The following is a 21355-nucleotide window of genomic DNA, read 5'->3' on the forward strand; positions in this document are numbered from 1 at the left end:
GGGCCGGGCGCCCCAGACGCCCCGCTGCCGTCCCGACCCTCTGCCCCTCTTCGGGCCGCTGCCGACCCGGGCGCTTAGCTCCGTGGCACCCGCAGGCCGAGGGTCGGGCCGCGCGCCCGGGCTGCCCTGTGCCTGGCCCGGCCCTCGGCCCCACTCCGGCCGCTGCCGACCTCGGAACTTAGCTCCACGGCATACGCGTGCCGAGGGCTGTGCCGCGTGCCGGGAACGCCGTGCGCCCCTCCAGGCCCTGGCCCCGCTCCGGGCTGCTGCCGACCCAGGGCTTAGCTCCGCGGCACCCACTGGCGGAAGGCCGGTCCTCGCACACGGGGCAGCCGCGCCCATCAATGCCCTCAGCCCCGATCCAGGACGCGGCCGACCCCGTGTCTTAGCTCATCGGCACCCGCGGTCCGAGGGTCGGCCCATGCGCCTGCCTCACCCCGGGCCCGACACGGCACTCGGCCCCGCTCTAAGCCACTGCAGATCCCAGGGCTTAGCTCCGCAGCACCCGCCGGCGGATGGCTGGGCAGTGCACCCAGGCCGCCGCTAGCCCGGCCCGGCCCTCGGCACCGATTAGGGCTGCTGCCGACCCCGGGACTTAGCTCGGCGGCACCCGCCGGCGGAGGGCCTGGCCACGCGCCCGGGCTGTTCAGTGCCCGGCCCGGACTTCGGCCCCGCTCCGGGCCGCTGCCGACCCCGGGGCTTAGCTCCGCAGCACCCGCTGGTGGAAGGCCTGTCCACGCGCTCGGGCCTCCCAGCGCCCGACCTGGCACTCGGCCCAGCTCCGGGCCGCTGCAAACCCCGGGGCTTAGCTCCGCGGCTCACGCGGTCGAGGGCTGTGCCGCGCGCCGGGGCCACCCCGTGCCCGGCCCGGCCCTGGCCCCGCTCCGGGCCGCTGCCGACCCCGGGGCTTAGCTCCGCGGCACCCGTCAGCGGAGACCCGGGAGGCACACCAGGGCCGGCCGCGCCCGCCACTGCCCTCGGCCCCGCTCCGGCCCGCAGCCGACTCCGGGGCTTAGCTCCGCGGCACCAGCGGGCTGAGGGCCGGCCTGCGCGCCCGGACCGCCCCGCGCCCGGACCGGCATTCGTCCCCTCTCCGGGCCGCTGTCGACTCCGGGAATTAGCTACTCGGCACTCGCCGCTGGAGGACCGGGCCGCGCGCCCGGGCTGCCCCTCTTCCGGCCCTGCCATCGGCCCCGCTAAGGGCTGCCGCCGACCCCTTGGCTTAGCTTCACGGCACCCCCGGCGGAGGACCGGGCCATGTGCCCGGGCTGCCCGATCCCGTCGGGACCCTAGGCAGCGTTCTGGGCCGCTGCGGACCCTAGGGCTTAGCCCCGCAGCACCCGTGGTCCGAGGGTCGGGCCGGACGCCCGAGCCGCCCCACTCCCGTCCCGACCCTCGGCCCCTCTTCGGGCCGCTGCCAACCCCGGGGCTTAGCTCCGCGGCACCCCCTGGCGGAGTGCTGCGCCGCGCACCCGGGCCACCCCGCGCCCAACCCGGCCCTCGGCCCCGCTCCGGGCCGCTGCCGACCCCGGGGCTTAGCTCCGTGACACCCGCGGGGCAAGGGCCTGGCTGCACGCATGGGCCGCCACGCTCCCGTCACGACACTCGGGGCGTCTGGGGCGCCCGGCCCGGCCCGACCCTCGGACCGCGGGTGCCGCGGGGCTAAGCCCTGGGGTCCGCAGCGGCCCAGAATGCGGCCGAGGGTCCCGACGCATTCGCTCCGGGACGCTGCCAACCCCAGGACTTAGCAAGAGGCACCCGCCGGCGGACGGCCGGGCATGGCGCCCGGGCTGCCCCGCAACCAGCCCGGCCCTTGGCCCCACTCCGGGCCGCACCGACCCCAGGGCTTAGCTCCGCGGCACCCGCCAGCGGAGGGCCTGGCCACGCGCCCGGGCCATCCAGTGCCCGGCCCGGCCTTCGGCCCCGCTCCGGGGTGCTGCGGACCGCGGGGCTTAGCTCCGCGGCACCCACGGGCTGAGGGCCGGACCGTGCGCCCAGGCCGCTCCGCGCCAGTCCCAGCCCTCGGCCCCGCCCCGTGACGCTGCCGACCCCGGGAGTTAGCTGCGCCGCACCCGCCGGCGGAGGACAGGGAGGTGCACCCGAGCCGCCCCGCTCCCTTCCCGACCATCGGCCGCGTTCTGGGCCGCTGCCGACCCCGGGGCTTAGCTCGAGGCACCTGCCGGCGGAGGACCGGACCACGTGCCCGGGCTGCCCCGATCTCGTCGGGACCCTCGGCCGCGTTCTGGGCCGCTGCTTACCCCAGGGCTTAGCCCCGCGGCACACAACTACGGAGGGACGGGCCACGTGCCCAGGCAGCCCAGATCCCTTCGGGACCCTCGGCCGCGTTCTGGGCCGCTGCCGACCCCGGGGCTTAGCTCCGCGGCACCCGCCGGCGGAGGACCGGGCCACGTGCCCGGACTGCCCGATCCTGTCGGGACCCTCGGCCGCGTTCTGGGCCGCTGCGGACCCCAGGGCTTAGCCCCGCGGCACCCGCGGTCCGAGGGTCGGGCCGGGCCGGGCGCCCCAGACGCCCCGCCGCAGTCCCAACCCTCTGCCCCTCTTCCGGCTGCTGCCGACCCCGGGGCTTAGCTCCGCGGAACCCGCAGGCCGAGGGTCGGGCCTCGCGCCCGGGCCGCCCTGCGCCTGGCCCGGCCCTCGGCCCCACTCCGTGCTGCTGCAGACCCCAGAACTTAGGTCCGCGGCATAACCGTGCTGAGGGCTGTGCCCCGTGCCGGGACCGCTGTGCGCCCCTCCAGGCCCTGGCCCCGCTCCGGGCCGCTGCCGACCAGGGCTTAGCTCCGCGGCACCCACTGGCGGAAGGACGGTCCTCGCACACGGGCCGGCCGCGCCCATCAATGACACCAGCCCCGATCCGGGACACGGCCGACCCCGGGTCTTAGCTCATCGGCACCCGCGGTCCGAGGGTCGGCCCATGCGCCTGCGTCGCCCAGGGCCCGACACGGCCCACAGCCCCGCTCCAAGCCGCTGCAGAACCCAGGGCTTAGCTCCGCGGCACCCGCCGGCGGATGGCTGGGCAGCGCACCCAGGCCGCCGCGAGCCCGGCCCGGCCCTCGGCCCCGCTCCGGGCTGCTGCCGACCCCGGGACTTAGCTCGGCGGCACCCGCCGGCGGAGGGCCTGGCCACGCGCCCGGGCCGTTCAGCGCCCGTCCCGGACTTCGGCCCCTCTCCGGGCCGCTGCCGACCCCGGGGCTTAGCTCCGCGGCACCCGCTGGTGGAAGGCCTGTCCACGCGCCCGGGCCTCCCAGCGCCCGACCTGGCACTCGGCCCAGCTCCGGGCCGCTGCAAACCCCGGGGCTTAGCTCCGCGGCTCACGCGGGTCGAGGGCTGTGCCGCGCCCTGGGGCCACCCCGTGCCCGGCCCGGCCCTGGCCCCGCTTCGGGCCGCTGCCGACCCCGGGGCTTAGCTCTGCGGCACCCGTCAGCGGAGGCCCGGGAGGCACACCAGGGCCGGCCGTGCCCGCCACTGCCCTCGGCCCCGCTCCGGCCCGCAGCCGACTCCGGGGCTTAGCTCCGCGGCACCAGCGGGCTGAGGGCCAGGCTGCGCGCCCGGACCACCCCGTGCCCGGACCGGCATTCGTCCCCTCTCCGGGCCGCTGTCAACTCCGGGAATTAGCTCCATGGCACTCGCCGCTGGAGGACCGGGCCGCGCACCCGGGCTGCCCCTCGCCCGGCCCTGCCATCGGCCCCCCTGAGGGCCGCTGCCGACCACTTGGCTTAGCTCCGCGGCACCCGCCGGCGGAGGACCGGGCCATGTGCCCGGGCTGCCCGATCCCGTCGGGACCCTAGGCAGCATTCTGGGCCGCTGCGGACCACAGGGCTTAGCCCCGCAGCACCCGCGGTCCGAGGGTCGGGCCGGACGCCCGAGCCGCCCCGCTCCCGTCCCGTCCCTCGGCCCCTCTTCGGGCCGCTGCTAACCCCGGGGCTTAGCTCCGCGGCACCCCCTGGCGGAGTGGTGGGCCGCGCGCCCGGGCCACCCCGCGCCCAACCGGCCCTCGGACCCGCTCCGGGCCGCTGCCGATCCCGGGGCTTAGCTCCGTGGCACCCGCGGGACAAGGGCCGGGCTGCGCGCATGGGCCACCACGCTCCCGTCACGACACTCGGCCTCGCTCGGGACGCTGCCAACCCCAGGACTTAGCAAGAGGTACCCGCCGGCGGACGGCCGGGCATGGTGCCCAGGCTTCCCCGCGACCAGCCCGGCCCTTGGCCCCACTCCAGGCCGCTACCGATCCCGGGGACTAGCTCCGCGGCACCCGCCAGCGGAGGGCCTGGCCACGCGCCCGGGCCGTCCAGTGCCCGGCCCGGCCTTCGGCCCCGCTCCGGGCCGCTGCGGACCGCAGGGCTTAGTTCCGCGGCACCCGCGGGCCGAGGGCCGGACCAAGCGCTGGGCCGCACTGCGTCCGGCCCGGCCCTCGGCCCCGCCCTGGGCTGCTGCTGATCCTGGGACTTAGCTCCACAGCACCCGCCAGCGGAGTGCCTGACCTCGCTCCCGGGCCGTTGCTGACCCCGGGGCTTAGCTCCGCGTCACCAGCGGGCTGAGTGCGGGGCCGCGTGCCTGGGCCTCCCAGCGCCTGGCCCGGCCCTCGCCATGCTCTGGGCCGCTACCGACCCAGGGGCTTTGACCCACGGCACCCGCAGTCGGATGGCCTGGGCGCGCGCCTGGGCCGCCTCGCGCCCTGCCCGGCCCACGGCCCCGCCCCGGGCATTTGCTGACTCCGTGGCTTAGCTCCGCGGCACCCGCTGGCTGAGGGCCGGGTCGCGAGCACGGGCCCCACAGCGCCCGGCTGGGCCCTCGGCCTGCCGCGGGCCGCTGCCGACACCGGGGCTTAGCTCCGAGTCACCCACGGTCCGAGGGCAGGGCTGCGCTTCCGGGCCACACCACGCCCGGCCCGGCCCTCGGCCCCGCCCTGTGACGCTGCCGACCCCGGGAGTTAGCTCCGTTGCACCCGCTGGCGGAGGACAGGGACGTGCACCCGAGCCGCCCCGCTCCCGTCCTGACCATCGGCTGCGTGCGGGGCCGCTGCCGACCCCAGGGCTTAGCTCAAGGCACCCGCCGACGGAGGACCGGGCCACGTGCCCGGGCTGCCCCGATCCCGTCGGGACCCTCGGCCGCGTTCTGGGCCGCTGCTGACCCCAGGGCTTAGCCCCGCAGCACACAACAAGGGAGGGACGGGCCACGTGCCCAGGCAGGCCAGATCCCTTCGAGACCCTCGGCCGTGTTCTGGGCCACTGCCGACCTCGGGGCTTAGCTCCGCGGCACCTGCCAGCGGAGGACCGGGCCACGTGCCCGGGCTGCCCGATCCCGTCGGGACCCTCGGCAGCGTTCTGGGCCGCTGCGGACCCCAGGGCTTAGCCCCGCGGCACCCGCGGTCCGAGGGTCGGGCCGGGCGCCCCAGCCGCCCCGCTCCCATCCCGACCCTCTGCCCCTCTTCGGGCCACTGCCAACCCCGGGGCTTAGCTCCGCGGCACCCGCCTGCGGAGGGCCGGTCCGCGCCCAGGCCGCCCCGTGCACGGCATGTCCCTCGACCCCACTCCAGGCCGCTGCTGACCCCGGGGCTTAGCTCTGCAGCACCCGCCGGCGGAGGGCTAGCCGCGCGCAAGGGACACCCCGCGCTGTGACCGGCCCTCGGCCCCGTTCCGGGCTGCTGCCGACCCCGGGACTTAGCTCTGCGGCACCCGCCGGTGGAGAACTGGGCCGCGGGCCCGGGCTGCCCCTTGCACTGCACGGCCATTCGCCCCACTCCTGGCCTCTGCCGACCCCATGGCTTAGCTCTGCGGCACCCGCCGTCGGAGAATAGGGCCACGTGCCTGGGCTGCCCCGATCCCGTCAGGACCCTTGGCCGCGTTCTGGGCCGCTGCCGACCCTGGGGCTTAGCTCCGCAGCACCCGCCGACGGAGAGCAGGGCCACGTGCCTGGGCTGCCCTGATCCCGTCGGGACCCTCGGCCGCGTTCTGGACCGCTGACTACCCCGGGTCTTAGCTCGGCGGCACCTGCGGGCCGAGGGTCGGGCCGCATGCCTGCGCCGCCCTGCGCCCGACCCGGCCCTCCGCCCCGGTCCGGGCCGCTGCCGACCCCGGGGCTTAGCTCTGCGGCACCCGCCGGCTGAGGACTGAGCCGTGCGCCCGGGCCGGCCCGCACTGGGACCGGCCCTCGGCCCCGCTCCGGGCTGCTGCTGACCCATGGACTTAGCTCCGCGGCTCCCGCCGGCAGAGGACCGGGCCGCGGGCCCGGGCTGCCCCGCGCCCTGCACGGCCATTGGCCCCGCTCCGGGCCGCTGCCGACAACGGGGCTTATCTCCGCGGCACCTGCCGGCGAAGAACAGGGCCACGTGCCCGGGCTGCCCCGATCCCATCGGGACCCTCGGCTGCGTTCTGAGCCACTGCCGACCCCAGGGCATAGCCCCGCGGCACACAACGGTGGAGTTCCGGGCCACGTGCCTGGGCTGCCCCGATCCCGTCGGGACCCTCGGCCGCGTTCTGGGCCTCTCCAGACCCCAGGGCTTTGCTCCGCGGCACACAACGGTGGAGGGCCGGGCCGCGCACCCGGGCCGAACCGCGCCTGGTCCAGCACTCGGTCCCACTCCAGGCGGCTGCCGACCCCGGGGATTAGCTCCTCGGCACCCGCCGGCCGAGGACTGGGCCGCGCGCCTGTGCCGCACCGCACCCTGCCGGGACCGCGGCACCGCTCCGGGCCGCTGCCAACACCGGGGCTTAGCTCTGCGGCACCCACCGGGTGAGGAACGGTACATGTGCCCGAGCTGCCCCAATCCTGTTGGTAAACTCGGCCGTGTTCTGGGCTGCTGCGGACCCAAGGGCGTAGCCCCTCGGCACCCACGGTCTGAGGTTCGGGCCGGGCACCCGAGTCGCCCCGCTCCCGTCCCGACCCTCGGCCCCGCTACGGCCGCTGCCGACCCCCAGGCTTAGCTCTGCGGCACCCGTCGGCGGAGGACCGGGCCGCGCGCCCAGGCTGCCCCTCGCGCGGCCCGTCCATCGGCCCCACTCCGGGAGGCTGCCGACCCCGTGGATTAGCTCCGCTGCACCCGCCGGCCTAGGGCCAGGCCGCGCGCCTGTGCTGCACCACACCCAGCCGGGACCGCGGCACCGCTCTGGGTCTCCGCGGCACCCCCCGGCAGAGGGCTGGGCCACGCGCCCAGGCCGCCCCGCGCCCTGCCCGGCCCTCGGCCCTGCTAGGGGCCGCTGTCGACCCCGGGACTTAGCTCCGCGGCTCACACAGGCCGAGTGCTGTGCTGCGCGCCAGGGCCGCCCCTTGCCCGGCCGGGCCCTCGGCCCTGCTACCGGCCACTGCCGAGACCTGGGGCTTAGCTCCGCGGCATCTGCCAGCGGAGGACCGGGCCACGCGCCCGAGCAGCCCCGCTCCCGTCCCGACCCTCGGCCACGTTCTGGGCCACTGCCGATCCCGGGGCTTAGCTTCGCGGCACCAACAGGACAAGGGCCGGGCCGCGCGCCCGGGCCGGCCCGCGCCCGTACCGACACTCGGCCGCGCTCCAGACCGCTGCCGACCTCGGGCTTAGCTCTGCGGCACTCACAGGCCGAGGGCCAGGCCGCGAGCCGCAGGGCGTCCCGCTCCCGTCCCAGCCATGGCCCGCTCCGGGCCGTTGCCAAACCCAGGGCTTAGCTCTGCGGTACCCACCAAAAGAGGGTCAGTCCGCGTGGCAGGGCCGGCCGCGACCGGCCCGGCCCTCGGCCCCCTCCTGGGCACTGCCAACCCCGCGGCTTAGCTCCACGGCACCCGCGGGCCAAGAGAAGGGGCCGTGCACCCCGGATGCCCCACAACTTGCCCGGCCCTCGGCCCCGCTCCTGGCCGCTGCCGACCCCGGGGCTTTGCTCCGCGGCACACAATGGCGGAGGGCCGGGCCGCGCGCCCGGGCCGACCCACGCCTGGTCCAGCACTCGGCCCCGCTCCGGGCCGCTGCTGACACCGGGTCTTAGCTCTGCGGCACCCACCGGCGGAGGACCGGGACGTGCAACCGAGCCGCCCCGCTTACGTTCCGACCATCGGCCACTTTCCGGGCTGCTGCCGAACCCGGGGCTTAGCTCCGCGGCACCCGCCAGCGGAGGAATGGTACATGTGCCCGAGCTGCCCCAATCCTGTCGGTAACCTCGGCCGCGTTCTGGGCTGCTGCGGACCCAAGGGTGTAGCCCCTCAGCACCCGCGGTCTGAGGGTCGGGCCGGGCACCCGAGCCACCCCGCTCCCGTCCCGACCCTCGTCCCCGCTATGGGCCGCTGCCGACCCAGGGACTTAGCTCCGCGGGACCCGCCGGTGGAGGATCGGGCCGCGCGCCCGGGCTGCCCCTCGCCCGGCCTGGCCATCGGCCCTGCACCGGGCGGCTGCTGACCCCGGGGATTAGCTTCGCTGCACCAGCCGGCCCAGGGCCGGGGCCGCGCGCCTGTGCTGCACCGCACCTGGCTGGGACTGTGGCACCGCTCCGGGCCGCTGCCGACACCGGGGCTTAGCTCTGCGGCACCCACCGGCGGAGGACCGGGACGTGCACCCGAGCTGCCACGCTTACGTCCCGACCATCGGCTGCGTTCCGGGCCGCTGCCGAACCCGGGGCATAGGTCCGCGGCACCCGCCGGCAGAGGAACGGTACATTTGCCCGAGCTGCCCCAATTCTGTCGGTACCCTCGGCTGCGTTCTGGGCTCCTGCGGACCCCAGGGCTTAGCTCCACGGCACCAGCGGGTTGAGGGCCGGGCTGCGCGCCCGGACCGCCCCGCGCCCGGAACGGCCCTCGGCCCCGCTCCGGGCCACTGCCGACCCAGGGACTTAGCTCCGCGGCACCCGCTGGTGGAGGACAGGGCCGCGCGGCCGGGCTGCCTCTCGCCCGGCCCGGCCATCGGCCCCACTCCGGGCCACTGCTGACCCCGGGGCTTAGCTCTGCGGCACCCGCCGGCGGAGGACCGGGCCACGTGCCTGGGCTGCCCCAATCCTGTCGGTACCCTCGGCCGCATTCTGGGCCGCTGGGGACCCCAGAGCTTAGCCCCGTGCCACCCGCGGTCCGAGGGTCAGACCGTGCGCCCGAGCCGCCACGCTCCCGTCCCGACCCTCGGCCCCGCTCTGGGCCGCTGCCGACCCCGGGGCTTAGCTCGAGGCACCCGCCGACGGAGGACCGGGCCACGGGCCCGGGCTGCCCCGTTCCCGTCGGGACCCTCGGCCGCGTTCTGGGCCGCTGCTGACCCCAGGGCTTGACCCCGCGGCACACAACTAGGGAGGGACGGGCCACGTGCCCAGGCAGCCCAGATCCCTTCGGGACCCTCGGCCGCGTTCTGGGCCACTGCCGACCCTGGGGCTTAGCACCGCGGCACCTGCCGGCGGAGGACCAGGCCACGTGCCCAGGCTGCCCGATCCCGTCGGGACCCTCGGCAGCGTTCTGGGCCGCTGCGGACCCCAGGGCTTAGCCCCGTGGCACCCGCGGTCCGAGGGTCGGGCCGGGCGCCCCAGCCGCCCTGCTCCTGTCCCGACCCTCTGCCCCTCTTCGGGCCACTGCCAACCCCGGGGCTTAGCTCCGCGGCACCCGCCTGCGGAGGGCCGGTCCGCGCGCTCGGGCCTCCCCGGGCACGGCACGTCCCTCGGCCCCACTCCAGGCCGCTGCTGACCCCGGGGCTTAGCTCTTCGGCACCTGCCGGCGGAGGGCTGAGCCGCGCGCACGGGACACCCCGCGCTGTGACCGGCCCTCGGCCCCGTTCCGGGTTGCTGCCAACCCCGGGACTTAGCTCTGTGGCACCCGCCAGGGGAGAACTGGGCCGCGGGCCCGGTCTGCCCCGCGCCCTGCACGGCCATTGGCCCAGCTCCTGGCCTCTGCCGACCCCGTTGCTTAGCTCTGCGGCATCCGCCGACGGAGAATAGGGCCACGTGCCTGGGTTGCCCCAATCCCGTCAGGACCCTCGGCCGCGTTCTGGGCCGCTGCCGACCCCGGGGCTTAGCTCCGCAGCACCCTCCGGCGGAGAACAGGGCCACGTGCCTGGGCTGCCCCGATCCCGTCGGGACCCTCGGCCGCGTTCTGGGCCGCTGACTACCCTGGGTCTTAGCTCGGCGGCACCCGCGGGCCGAGGGTCGGGCCGCATGCCTGCGCCGCCCCACGCCTGACCCGGCCCTCGGCCCCGGTCCGGGCCGCTGCCGACCCCTGGGCTTAGCTCTGCGGCACCCACCGGCGGAGGGCGGAGCCGCGAGCCCGGGCCGCCCCGCGCTGGGACCGGCCCTCAGACCCGCTCCGGGCTGCTGCAGACCCAGGGACTTATCTCCGCGGCACCCGCCGGCGGAGGACCGGGCTGCGGGCCCTGGTTGCCCCGCGCCATGCACGGCCATTGGCCCCGCTCCGGGCTGCTGCCGACAACGGGGCTTAGCTCCGCGGCACCTGACGGCGAAGAACAGGGCCACGTGCCCGGGCTGCCCCGATCCCGTCGGGACCCTCGGCCGCGTTCTGAGCCGCTGCTGACCCCAGAGCATAGCCCCGTGGCACACAACGGTGGAGTTCCAGGCCACGTGCCCGCGCAGCCCCGATCCCGTCGGGATCCTCGGCCGCGTTCTGGGCCGCTGCCGACCCCAGGCTTAGCTCTGCGGCACCCGCCGGTGGAGGGCCGAGCCACGCGCCCGGGCTGCACCACGCCCGGCACGGCCCTCGGCCCCACTCCGGGCCGCTGCTGACACCGGGGCTTAGCTCAGCAGCAACACCCGGCAGAGGGCGGGGCCGCGCGACAGGGCTGCCCCGCGCCCGGCCCGGCCATCGGCCCCGCTCTGGGACGCTGCCGACACCGGGGCTTAGCTCCGCCGCACCCGCCGGCGGAGGACCTGGCCACGTGCCCGGGCTGCCCCGATCCAGTCGGGACCCTCGGCCGCGTTCTGGGCCGCTGCCGACCCCGGGGCTTAGCTCTGCAGCACACGCCTACCGAGCACCGGGTCGCGCGCCGGGACCGCCCCGTGCCAGTCCCGGCCCTGGCCCCGCTCCGGGCCACTGCCGACCCCAGGGCTTAGCTCCGCAGCATATGCGGGCCAAGGGCCAGGCCGCGCGCCCTTGCCGCCCCGCGCCTAGCTCGTCCCTTGGCCCTGCTCCGGGCCGCTGCTGACCCCGGGGATTAGCTCTGCGCCACCCGCCGGCGGAGGACCGGGACGTGCACCCCAGCCGTCCCGCTTCCTTCCCGACCATCGGCCGCGTTCTGGGCCACTGCCGACCCCGGGCTTAGCTCTGCGGCACCCGCCGGCGAGGGCCGAGCCGAGCGCCCAGGCTGACCCGCGCCCGGCCAGGCCTCGGCCCCGCTCTGGGCCGCTGCCAACACCGGGGCTTAGCTCAGTGGCAACCCCAGGCGGAGGGACGGGCCGCGTGCCCGGGCGGCTGCACGCCCGGCCCAGCCATCGGCCCCGCTCCCGACCGCTGCCGTCTCCGTGGCTTAGCTCCGTGGAACCCGCCGGCGGAGGACCGGGCCATGTGCACGGGCTACCCCGATGCCGTCGGGACTCTCGGCCCCGCTCCGGGCCGCTGCTGACCCAGAGGCTTAGCTCTGCGGCACCCGTGGTCCGAGGGCCGGGCCGCGCGTCTGGGCCACACCACGCCGGGCCCGGCCCTCGACCACGCCCCGGGCCGCTGCCGACCCCGGGGCTTAGCTCTGCAGCACCCGCCGGTGAAGGACAGGGACACGCACCCAAGCCGCCCTGCTCCCGTCCCGACCATCGGCTGCGTTCCGGGCCGCTGCCGACACCAGGACTTAGCTCTGCGGCACCCGCCAGCGGAGGGCCTGTCCACGCGCCCGGGCCGCCCAGCACCCAGCCCTCGGCCTCGCTCCGGGACGCTGCCGACCCTGGGGCTTAGCCCCGCGGTACCCACTAGCGTAGGGCCGGGACCTGCGCCCGGGCCGCCCCGCGTCCGCCTCAGCCCTCGTCCCTGCCTCGGGTTGCTGCTGACCCCAAGGCTTAGCTCCGCGGCACTGCGGTCCGAGGGTTGCGCCGCCCGCCCGAGCCGCCCCGCTCCCCTCCCGACCCTCGGCCGATTTCTGGGCCGCTGCCGACCCTGGGGCTTAGCTCCACGGCAACCATGGGCCGAGGGTCTGGCCGCGCGCCTGGGCCGCCCCGTGCCCGGCCCTCGGCCCAGCTCCGGGCCGCTGCCGACCCCGGGGATTAGCTCTGCGGCACCAGTGGGCCGAAGGCCAGGCCGCGCGCCTGGGCCACCCCGCACCCGGCCCAGCCCTCGGCCATGCTCCGGGCCACTGCTGACCCAGGTGCTTAGCTCCGCGGCACCTGCCGGCGGAGGACCGGGCCACGTGTCCGGGCTGCCCAGATCCCGTCGGGACCCTAGGCCGCGCTTCGGGCCGCTGCCAACCCCGGGGCTTAGCACCGCGGTACCCGCTGGCGCAAGGCCGGGCCGCGCGCCCAGGCCGCCCCACATCCGCCTCGGCCCTCGGCCCCACCCCGGGCCGCTGCTGACCCCGAGGCTTAGCTCCGCAGCACCCGCGGTCCGAGGTCCGGGCCGCGCGCCCGGGCCGCACAATGCCCGGCTCGGTCCTCGGCCCCGCTCTGGGCCGCTGCTGACCCCTGGGCTTAGCTCCGCGGCACCCGCTGGCAGAGGCTGTGCCGCACGCCTGGGCCGCCACGCGCCCGGCACCGCCCTTGGACCCACTCCAGTCCGCTGCCAACCCCGGGGCTTAGGTCCGCGGCACCCGCTGGCGGAGGCCGTGCCGTGCGCCCGGGCTGCCACGCGCCCATCCCGGCCCTCGGCCCCGCTCCGGGATGCTGTCGACCCCCGGGCGTTAGCTCAGCAGTACTCGCGGGTCGAGGGCATGGCCTCGCACCAGGGCTGCCCCGCGCCTGGCCCGGACCTCGGCCCCGCTCCGGGTCGCTGCCGACCCTGGGGCTTAGCTCTGCGGCACCCCCCAGTGAAGGGCCGTACGCGGGCCTGGTCCACCAAGCGCTCGGCCCGAACCTCGGCCCCGCTCCGGGACGCTGCCTACCCCGCAGCTTAGCTCCGTGGCACCTGCCGCCGGAGGGCCTAGCCGCGCGCCCTGGCTGCCCATGCCCGGCTGGCCCTCGGCACCGATCCCGGCCGCTGCCGAACCCGGGGCTTAGCTCCGCGGCATAAGATGAAGGAGGGTCGGGCCACACGCCCGGGCTGCCCCGCGCCCGGCCCGGCCCTCAGCCCTGCTCAGGGCCACTGCCGACCACGGGTCTTAGCTCCGCGACACCTGCAAGCCTAGGGCCTGGCTCCGCGCCCGCACCGCCGTGCGCCGTCCCACCCCTCGGTCGAGATCCTGGTTGCTGCCAACACCGGGGCTTAGCTCCGCGGCACCACCCAGTGGAGGGCCGGGCTGCGCGCATGGACTGCCCCGCGCCCCGTCCGCCCTCGGCCCCCCTCTGGGCTGCTGCCGACCCCGGGGCTTAGCTCCGCGGCACCCGCCTGCGGAGGGCTGGGTCGCATGCCCCGGCAGCCCTGCGACCGGCATGGCTGTCGGCCCCGCTCCGGGCCGATTCTGACCAAGGGACTTAGCCTCACGTCACCCGCCGGTGGAGGACCGGGCCGCGCGCCCGGACAACCTTGCTCCTGGCCCGGCCCTCGGCCCCGCTCTGGGCTGCTGCTGACCCCGGGGCTTAGCTCTGTGGCACCCGCCGGCCGAGGGCCGGGTCGTGCGCCTTTGTAGCTCTGCGCCCGGCCCGGACCTCAGCCCCGCTCCGGGCCACTGCCGACCCGGGGCTTAGCTCCGCAGCACCCACCGGCGGAAGGATGGTTCGCGCGGCCGGGTCGGCAGCGACCTGCCTGGCCATCGGTCCCGCTCCAGGCACCTGGCGACACCGGGGCTTAGCTTCGCGGCACCCGCCGGCGGAGGAGCAGGCCGCACGCGAGGGCTGTCCCGCGCCCCGATCGGCCCTCGGCCCTGCTACATTCCGCTGACATTCCCGGTGCTTAGCACCGCCGCATCCGCAGGGCGAGTGCCGGGCCGCGCGCCAGGGCCGCCCCACGTCTCGCCCGGAGCTTGGCCTCGCTCCGGGCCGCGGCCGACCCTGGGGTTTAGCGTCGCGGCACCCCCGGCCAAGGGTCGGGCCGCGTGCAAGGGCCGCCCTGCGCCCGGCCTGACCCTCGGCCCCGCTACGGGCCACTGCCGACCCCGGGGCTTAGCCCCATGGTACCTGCCAGTGGAGGGTCGGGCCACGCGCCTGGACCGACCCGCGCCCAGCCTGGCCCTTGGCCCAGCTACGGAACGCTGCAGAACCCGGAGTTTAGCTCCAAGGCACGCGTGGGCCGAGGGCCGGGCCGCGTGACGGGGCCGCCCCGGGCCTGGCACGGCCGCGTACTGGGGCCGACCCGGGCCCGTCACGGCCGCGTTTCGGGGCCGCCCCGTGCCCGGCCTGGTCCTGTCCCCGCTCCGTGCCATGGCCGAACCCGGGGCTAAGTTCCATGGCACCTGCGGTCCGAGTGCCGGGCTACGAACTCGGTCTGCCCCGCTCCCTTCCCGACCCTCGGCCCCGCTCCGCGCCGCTGCCGATCCCGGGGCTTAGCTCAGGCATCACCCGCGGGCTGAGGGCCGGGCTGGGCGCCAGGGCAGCACCGCTCCGGGCCCGACCCTTGGTCCCGCTCTGGGCCGCTGCCGACCCCGGGGCTTAGCTCAGCAGCACCCGAGGGCGAGGGCCTGACCGCGCGCCCGGGCCGCCCCATCCCTGGCCTGACCCTCGGCCCCGCTCCGGTCCGCTGCCGACACCGGGGTTTAGCTACGCGGCAACCGCCGGCAGAGGGCAGGGCCACGCGCCCAGTCTGCCCCGTACCCGGACTTGTCCTCGGCCCTCTCTAGGCCGCTGCCGACCCCGGGGCTTAGCTCCGCGTCACCCACCGGCAAAGGACCGGGACCCGCGACTGGTCTGGACATTGGCCCCGCTCCGGACCGCTGCCGACCCCGGTGCTTAGCACCGCGGCACCTGTGGGCTGAGGGCCGTTCCACGTGCCCGGGCCGGCCTGCTACCTTCGCGACCCTCATGCGCGCTCCGGTTCGCTGCCGACCCCGGAATTTACATCCACGGCACCCGCTGGCTGAGGGCCGGGCCACGTGCCCGGGCAGCCCGGCTCCCTTCCCTACCCTCGGAAGCGATCTGGGCCGCTGCCGACCCCGGGGCTTAGCTCCACGGCACGCGCGGACCGAGGGCCGGGTTGCGCCCCTGGGTCACCCCGCGCCCGGCCCAACCCTTGGGCCACCTCCGGACCGCTGCCGACCCCGGGGCTTAGCTCCGCGTCACCCACCGGCAGAGGTCCCGGCCGCACGCGCAGGCTGCCCCGCGCCTGGTCCAGCCCTCGGCCCCACTCCGGACCGCTGCCGACCCCGGGACTTACCTCCGCGTCACCCGCGGGCCAAGGCCCCTGCCACGTGCCCGGGCTGCACCGCCCCCGGCCTGGCCCTCGGCCCCGATCCGGGCCGCTGCCGTCCTCGGGTCTTAGCTCCGCGGCAACCGCTGGCGGAGGACCGAGTCGCGCGCCCAGGGAGCCCCGCGCCCAGCCCAACCCTCGGCCCCGCTCCAGGCCGCTGGCGACCCCGGGGCTTAGCTCTGCGGCACCAGCGGGCCTAGGGCTGGGCCGCGCACCCCGGCCGACCCGTGCCCGGCTGGGACCTCGACCATGCTCTGGGCAGCTGCCGAACCCGGGGCGTAGCTCCGCCACACCCACGGGCCGAGGGCCGGGCCGCGCGCCAGGGCTGCCCCGCACCCGGCTCAGCGCTCGGCCCCTCTCCGGGCCGCGGCCGACCCCGGGGTTTAGCCCGACGGCATCCCCCAGGCCAAGGGTCGGGCCTCGTGCAAGGGCCGCCCCGCGCCCGGCCTGGCCCTCGGCCCCGCTACGGGCCGCTGCCGACCCTGGGGCTTAGCTCCACGGCAACCACGGGCCGAGGGTCTGGCCGCGCGCCTGGGCCGCCCCATGCCCGGCCCGGCCCTCGGCCCTACTCCGGGCCGCTGCCGACCCCGGGGATTAGCTCCGCGGCACCAGTGGGCCGAAGGCCGGGCCGCACGCCTGGGCCACCCCGCACCCGGCCCAGCCCTCGGCCATGCTCCGGGCCGCTGCTGACCCTGGTGCTTAGCTCCGCGGCATCCGCCGGCGGAGGACCGGGCCACGTGTCCGGGCTGCCCAGATCCCGTCGGGACCCTAGGCCGCGCTCCGGGCCGTTGCCGACCCCGGGGCTTAGCACCGCGGTACCAGCTGGTGCAAGGCCGGGCCGCGCGCCCGGCCCGCCCCACATCCGCCTCGGCCCTCGGCCCCACCCCGGGCCGCTGCTGACCCCGAGGCTTAGCTCTGCGGTACCCGTGGTCCGAGGGTCGGGCAGCGCGCCCGTGCCACCCTGCTCCCCTCCCGACCCTCGGCCGCGTTCTGGGCCGCTGCCTATCCCGGGGCTTAGCTCCGCAGCACCCGCGGTCCGAGGTCCGGGCCGCGCGCCCGGGCCGCACAATGCCCGGCTCGGTCCTTGGCCCCGCTCTGGGCCGCTGCTGACCCCTGGGCTTAGCTCTGCGGCACCCGCTGGCAGAGGCCGTGCCGTGCGCCTGGGCCGCCACTCGCCAGGCACCGCCCTCGGACCCACTCCAGTCCTCTGCCAACCCCGGGGCTTAGGTCCGCGGCACCTGCTGGCGGAGGCCGTGCCATGCGCCCGGGCCGCCACGCGCCCATCCCGGCCCTCGGCCCCGCTCCGGGACGCTGTCGACCCCCGGGCGTTAGCTCCGCAGCACTCGCGGGTCGAGGGCATGGCCTCGCACCAGGGCTGCCCCACGCCTGGCCCGGACCTCGGCCCCGCTCCGGGTCGCTGCCGACCCTGGGGCTTAGCTCTGCGGCACCCCCCAGTGGAGGGCCGTACCGCGGGCCCGGGCCACCAAGCGCTCGGCCCGAACCTCGGCCCCGCTCCGGGCTGCTGCCCACCCCGCAGCTTAGCTCCGTGGCACCCGCCACCGGAGGGCCTAGCCGCGCGCCCTGGCTGCCCATGCCCGGCTGGCCCTCGGCACCGCTCCCGGCCGCTGCCGAACCCGGGGCTTAGCTCCGCGGCATAAGGTGAAGGAGGGCCGGGCCACACGCACGGGCTTCCCCGCGCCCGGCCCTGCCCTCAGCCCTGCTCAGGGCCACTGCCCACCACGGGGCTTAGCTTCGCGGCACCCGCGGGCCGAGGACCAGGCCGCGCGCCCGGAGCACCCCGCATCCAGCCCGGCCCTCAGCCCTGCTCCAGGCCGCTGTCGACCACGGGGCTTAGCTCCGAGGCACACGCCGCTGGAGGGCCGGGCCGCACACCCTGGCCACCTGCGCCGGGCCGGCCCTTGGCCCCACTCCGGGCCGCTGCCAACCCCGGGGCTTAACTCCGCGGCACCCGCCGGCCGAGAGCAAGGCCGCTCGCCCGGGCCGCCCCGAGCCCGGATCGACACTCGGCCCCGCTCCAGGCCACTGCGGACACTGGGGCTTACCTCCGCGGCACCCGCCTGCCGAGGGACAGGCCACGCGCCCGGGCCCCCTTGCGCAAGGACCGGCTCTCGTCCCCACTCCGGGCAGCTGCCGACCCCGGGGCTTAACTCCGCGGCACCCACCAGGGGAGGGCCGGACTGCTCGCCTGGACCGCCCCGCTACCGTCCCGACCCTCGGCCACGCTCAGGGCCACTGCCAACCACGGGGCTTAGCTCCGCGACACCTGCAAGCCGAGGGCCTGGCTCTGCGCCCGCACCGCCGTGCGCCGTCCCAACCCTCGGCCGAGATCCTGGTCGCTGCCAACACCGGGGCTTAGCTCCGCGGCACCACCCAGTGGAGGGCCGGGCTGCGCGCACGGGCTGCCCCGCGCCCCGTCCGCTCTCCGCCCCCCTCTGGGCTGCTGCCGACCCCAGGGCTTAGCTCCGCGGCACCCGCCTGCGGAGGGCTGGGTCGCACGCCCCGGCAGCCCTGCGACCGGCATGGCTGTCGGCCCCGCTCCGGGCCGATTCTGACCGAGGGACTTAGCCTCGCGTCACCCGCCGGTGGAGGACCGGGCCGCGCGCCCGGACAGCCTCGCTCCTGGCCCGGCCCTCGGCCCCGCTCTGGGCTGCTGCTGACCCCGGGGCTTAGCTCTGTGGCACCCGCCAGCCGAGGGCCGGGTCGTGCGCCTTTGTAGCTCTGCGCCCGGCCCGGACCTCAGCCCCGCTCCGGGCCACTGCCGACCCGGGGCTTAGCTCCGCAGCACCCACCGGCAGAGGGATGGTTCGCGCGGCCGGGTCGGCAGCGACCTGCCTGGCCATCGGTCCCGCTCCAGGCACCTGGCGACACCGGGGCTTAGCTCCGCGGCACCCGCCGGCGGAGGGGCAGGCCGCACGCGAGGGCTGTCCCGCACCCCGTCCGGCCCTCGGCCCTGCTACATGCCGCTGACATTCCCGGTGCTTAGCACCGCCGCATCCGCGGGGCGAGTGCCGGGCCACGCGCCAGGGCCGCGCCACGCCTCGCCCGGAGCTTGGCCCCGCTCCGGGCCACGGCCGACCCCGGGGTTTAGCGTCACGGCACCCCCCGGGCAAGGGCCGGGCCGCGTGCACGGGCCGCCCTGCGCCCGGCCTGGCCCTCGGCCCCGCTACGGGCCGCTGCCGACCCTGGGGCTTAGCTCCATGGTACCTGCCAGTGGAGGGCCGGACCACGCGCCTGGACCGTCCTGCGCCCGGCCTGGCCCTTGGCCCAGCTACGGGCCGCTGCCGAACCCGGGGTTTAGCTCCAAGGCACGCGTGGGCCGAGGGCGTGACGGGGCCGCCCCGGGCCTGGCACGGCCGCGTACTGGGGCCGACCCGGGCCCGTCACGGCTGCGTTTTGGGGCCGCCCCGCGCCCGGCCCAGTCCTGTCCCCGCTCCGTGCCATGGCCGAACCCGGGGCTAAGCTCCATGGCACCTGCGGTCTGAGGGCCGGGCTACGAACTCGGTCTGCCCCGCTCCCTTCCCGACCCTCGGCAGTGATCCACGCCGCTGCCGACCCCGGGACTTACATCCGCGGCACTCGTGGGCCGAGGGCCGGGCCACGTGCCCGGGCCGCCCCGCTCCCTGCCCGACCCTCTGAAGCAATGAGGGCCGCTGCCGTCCCCGGGGCTTAGCTCCGCGGCACCCGTGGGCCGAGGGCCTGACCGCGCGCCCAGGCTGCCCCGCCCCCGGCCTGCCCCTCGGCCCCGCTCCGCGCCGCTGCCGATCCCGGGGCTTAGCTCAGGCGGCACCCACGGACCGAGGGCCGGGCTGAGTGCCCGGGCAGCACCGCTCCCGGCCCAGCCCTTGGTCCCGCTCTGGGCCGCTGCCGACCCCGGGGCTTAGCTCAGCGGCACCCGAGGGCCGAGGGCCTAACCGCGCGCCCGGGCCGCCTCATCCCTGGCTTGACCCTCGGCCCCGCTCCGGTCCGCCGCCGACACCGGGGTTTAGCTACGCGGCAACCGCCGGCAGAGGGCAGGGCCACGCGCCCGGTCCGCCCCATACCCGGACTTGTCCTCGGCCCTCTCTTGGCCGCTGCCGACCCCGGGGCTTAGCTCCGCTTCACCCACCGGCAAAGGACCGGGCCCCGCGACTGGTCTGGCCATTGGCCCCGCTCCGGACCGCTGCCGTCCCCGGTGCTTAGCACCGCGGCACCTGTGGGCCGAGGGCCGTTCCACGTGCCCGGGCTGGCCTGCTACCTTCGCGACCCTCAGCCGCGCTCTGGTTCGCTGCCGACCCCGGGATTTACATCCACGGCACCCGCTGGCTGAGGGCCGGGCCACGTGCCCGGGCAGCCCGGCTCCCTTCCCTACCCTCGGAAGCGATCTGGGCCGCTGCCGACCCCGGGGCTTAGCTCCACGGCACGCGCGGACCGAGGGCCGGGTTGCGCGCCTGGGTCGCCCCGCGCCCGGCCCAACCCTTGGGCCACCTCCGGACCGCTGCCGACCCTGGGGCTTAGCTCCTCGTCACCCGCCGGCGGAGGTCCCGGTCGCACGTGCAGGCTGCCCCGCGCCCGGTCCAGCCCTCGGCCCCACTCCGGACCGCTGCCGACCCCGGGACTTACCTCCGCGTCACCCGCGGGCCAAGGCCCCTGCCACGTGCCCGGGCTGCAACGCCCCCGGCCTGGCCCTCGGCCCCGATCCGGGCCGCTGCCATCCCCGGGGCTTAGCTCCGCGGCAACCGCTGGCGGAGGACCGAGTCGCGCACCCAGGGAGCCCCGCGCCCAGCCCAACCCTCAGCCCCGTTCCAGGCCACTGGCGACCCCGGGGCTTAGCTCTGCGGCACCAGCGGGCCTAGGGCTGGGCCGCGCACCCCGGCCGACCTGCGCCCGGCTTGGACCTCGACCATGCTCTGGGCCGCTGTCGAACCCGGGGCGTAGCTCCGCCGCACCCACGGGCCGAGGGCCGGGCCGCGCGCCAGGGCTGCCCCGCACCCGGCTCAGCGCTCGGCCCCTCTCCGGGCCGCGGCCGACCCCAGGGTTTAGCCCGACGGCATCCCCCAGGCCAAGGGTCGGGCCTCGTGCAAGGGCCGCCCCGCACCCGGCCTGGCCCTCGGCCCCGCTACGGGCCGCTGCCAACCCCGGGGCTTAGCTCCATGGTAACTGCGAGCGGACGGCAGGGCCGCACGCCTGGGCTGCCCCGCGCCTGACATGCCCCTTGGCCCCGCTCCGGGCCGCTGCCGAACCCGGGGTTTAGCTCCGAGGCATGCGTCGGCCGAGGGCCGGGCCGCATGCCGGGGCCACCTGGGACCCGACACGGCCGCGTACCGGGCCCGCCCCGGGCCCGTCACAGCTGCGTGCCGGGGCCGCCCCGCGCCCGGCCCGGCCCTGGCCCCGCTCTGGGCCGTGGCCGAACCCGGAGCTTAGCTCCGCGGCACCCGCCGGAGAAAGGCCGGACTGCGCGTTGATGTCCGCTGCGCCCGGCCCGGCCTTCGGACCCGCTCCGGGCCGCTGCCGACTCTGGGGCTTAGCTCCTTGTCACCTGCGGGCCGAGGGACGGGCCACGAACTCGGTCCGCCACGCTCCCGTCCCGACCCTTGGCAGCGATCCAGGCCGCTGCAGACCCCGGGGTTTAGCTACGCGGCACCCGCGGGCCGAGGGCCGGGCCGCCTGCCCGTGCCGCCCCGCGCCCGTCCCGACCCTTGGCCGCGCTCCGGGCCGCTGCCGACCCCGGGGCTTAGCTCTGCGGCACCCGCGGTCCGAGAGCCGGGCCACGCGCCGAGGCTGCCATGCCCCCTGCCCAGCCCTCGGCCCCGCTCCGGGCCGCTGCCGACCCCGGAGCTTAGCTACGCGGCACCCACCGGTGGAGGGACGGTTCGCGCGGCTGGGTCGGCAGCGACCTGCCCAGCCATCGGCCCCCCTCCGGGCACCTGGCGACACCGGAGCTTAGCTCCGCGGCACCCGCCAGCGGAGTGGCAGGCCCCACGCC

The sequence above is a fragment of the Sorex fumeus genome, unplaced genomic scaffold (assembly GCF_029834395.1).
Source record: "Sorex fumeus unplaced genomic scaffold, SorFum_2.1 ptg000167l, whole genome shotgun sequence".
NCBI lineage: Eukaryota > Metazoa > Chordata > Mammalia > Eulipotyphla > Soricidae > Sorex > Sorex fumeus.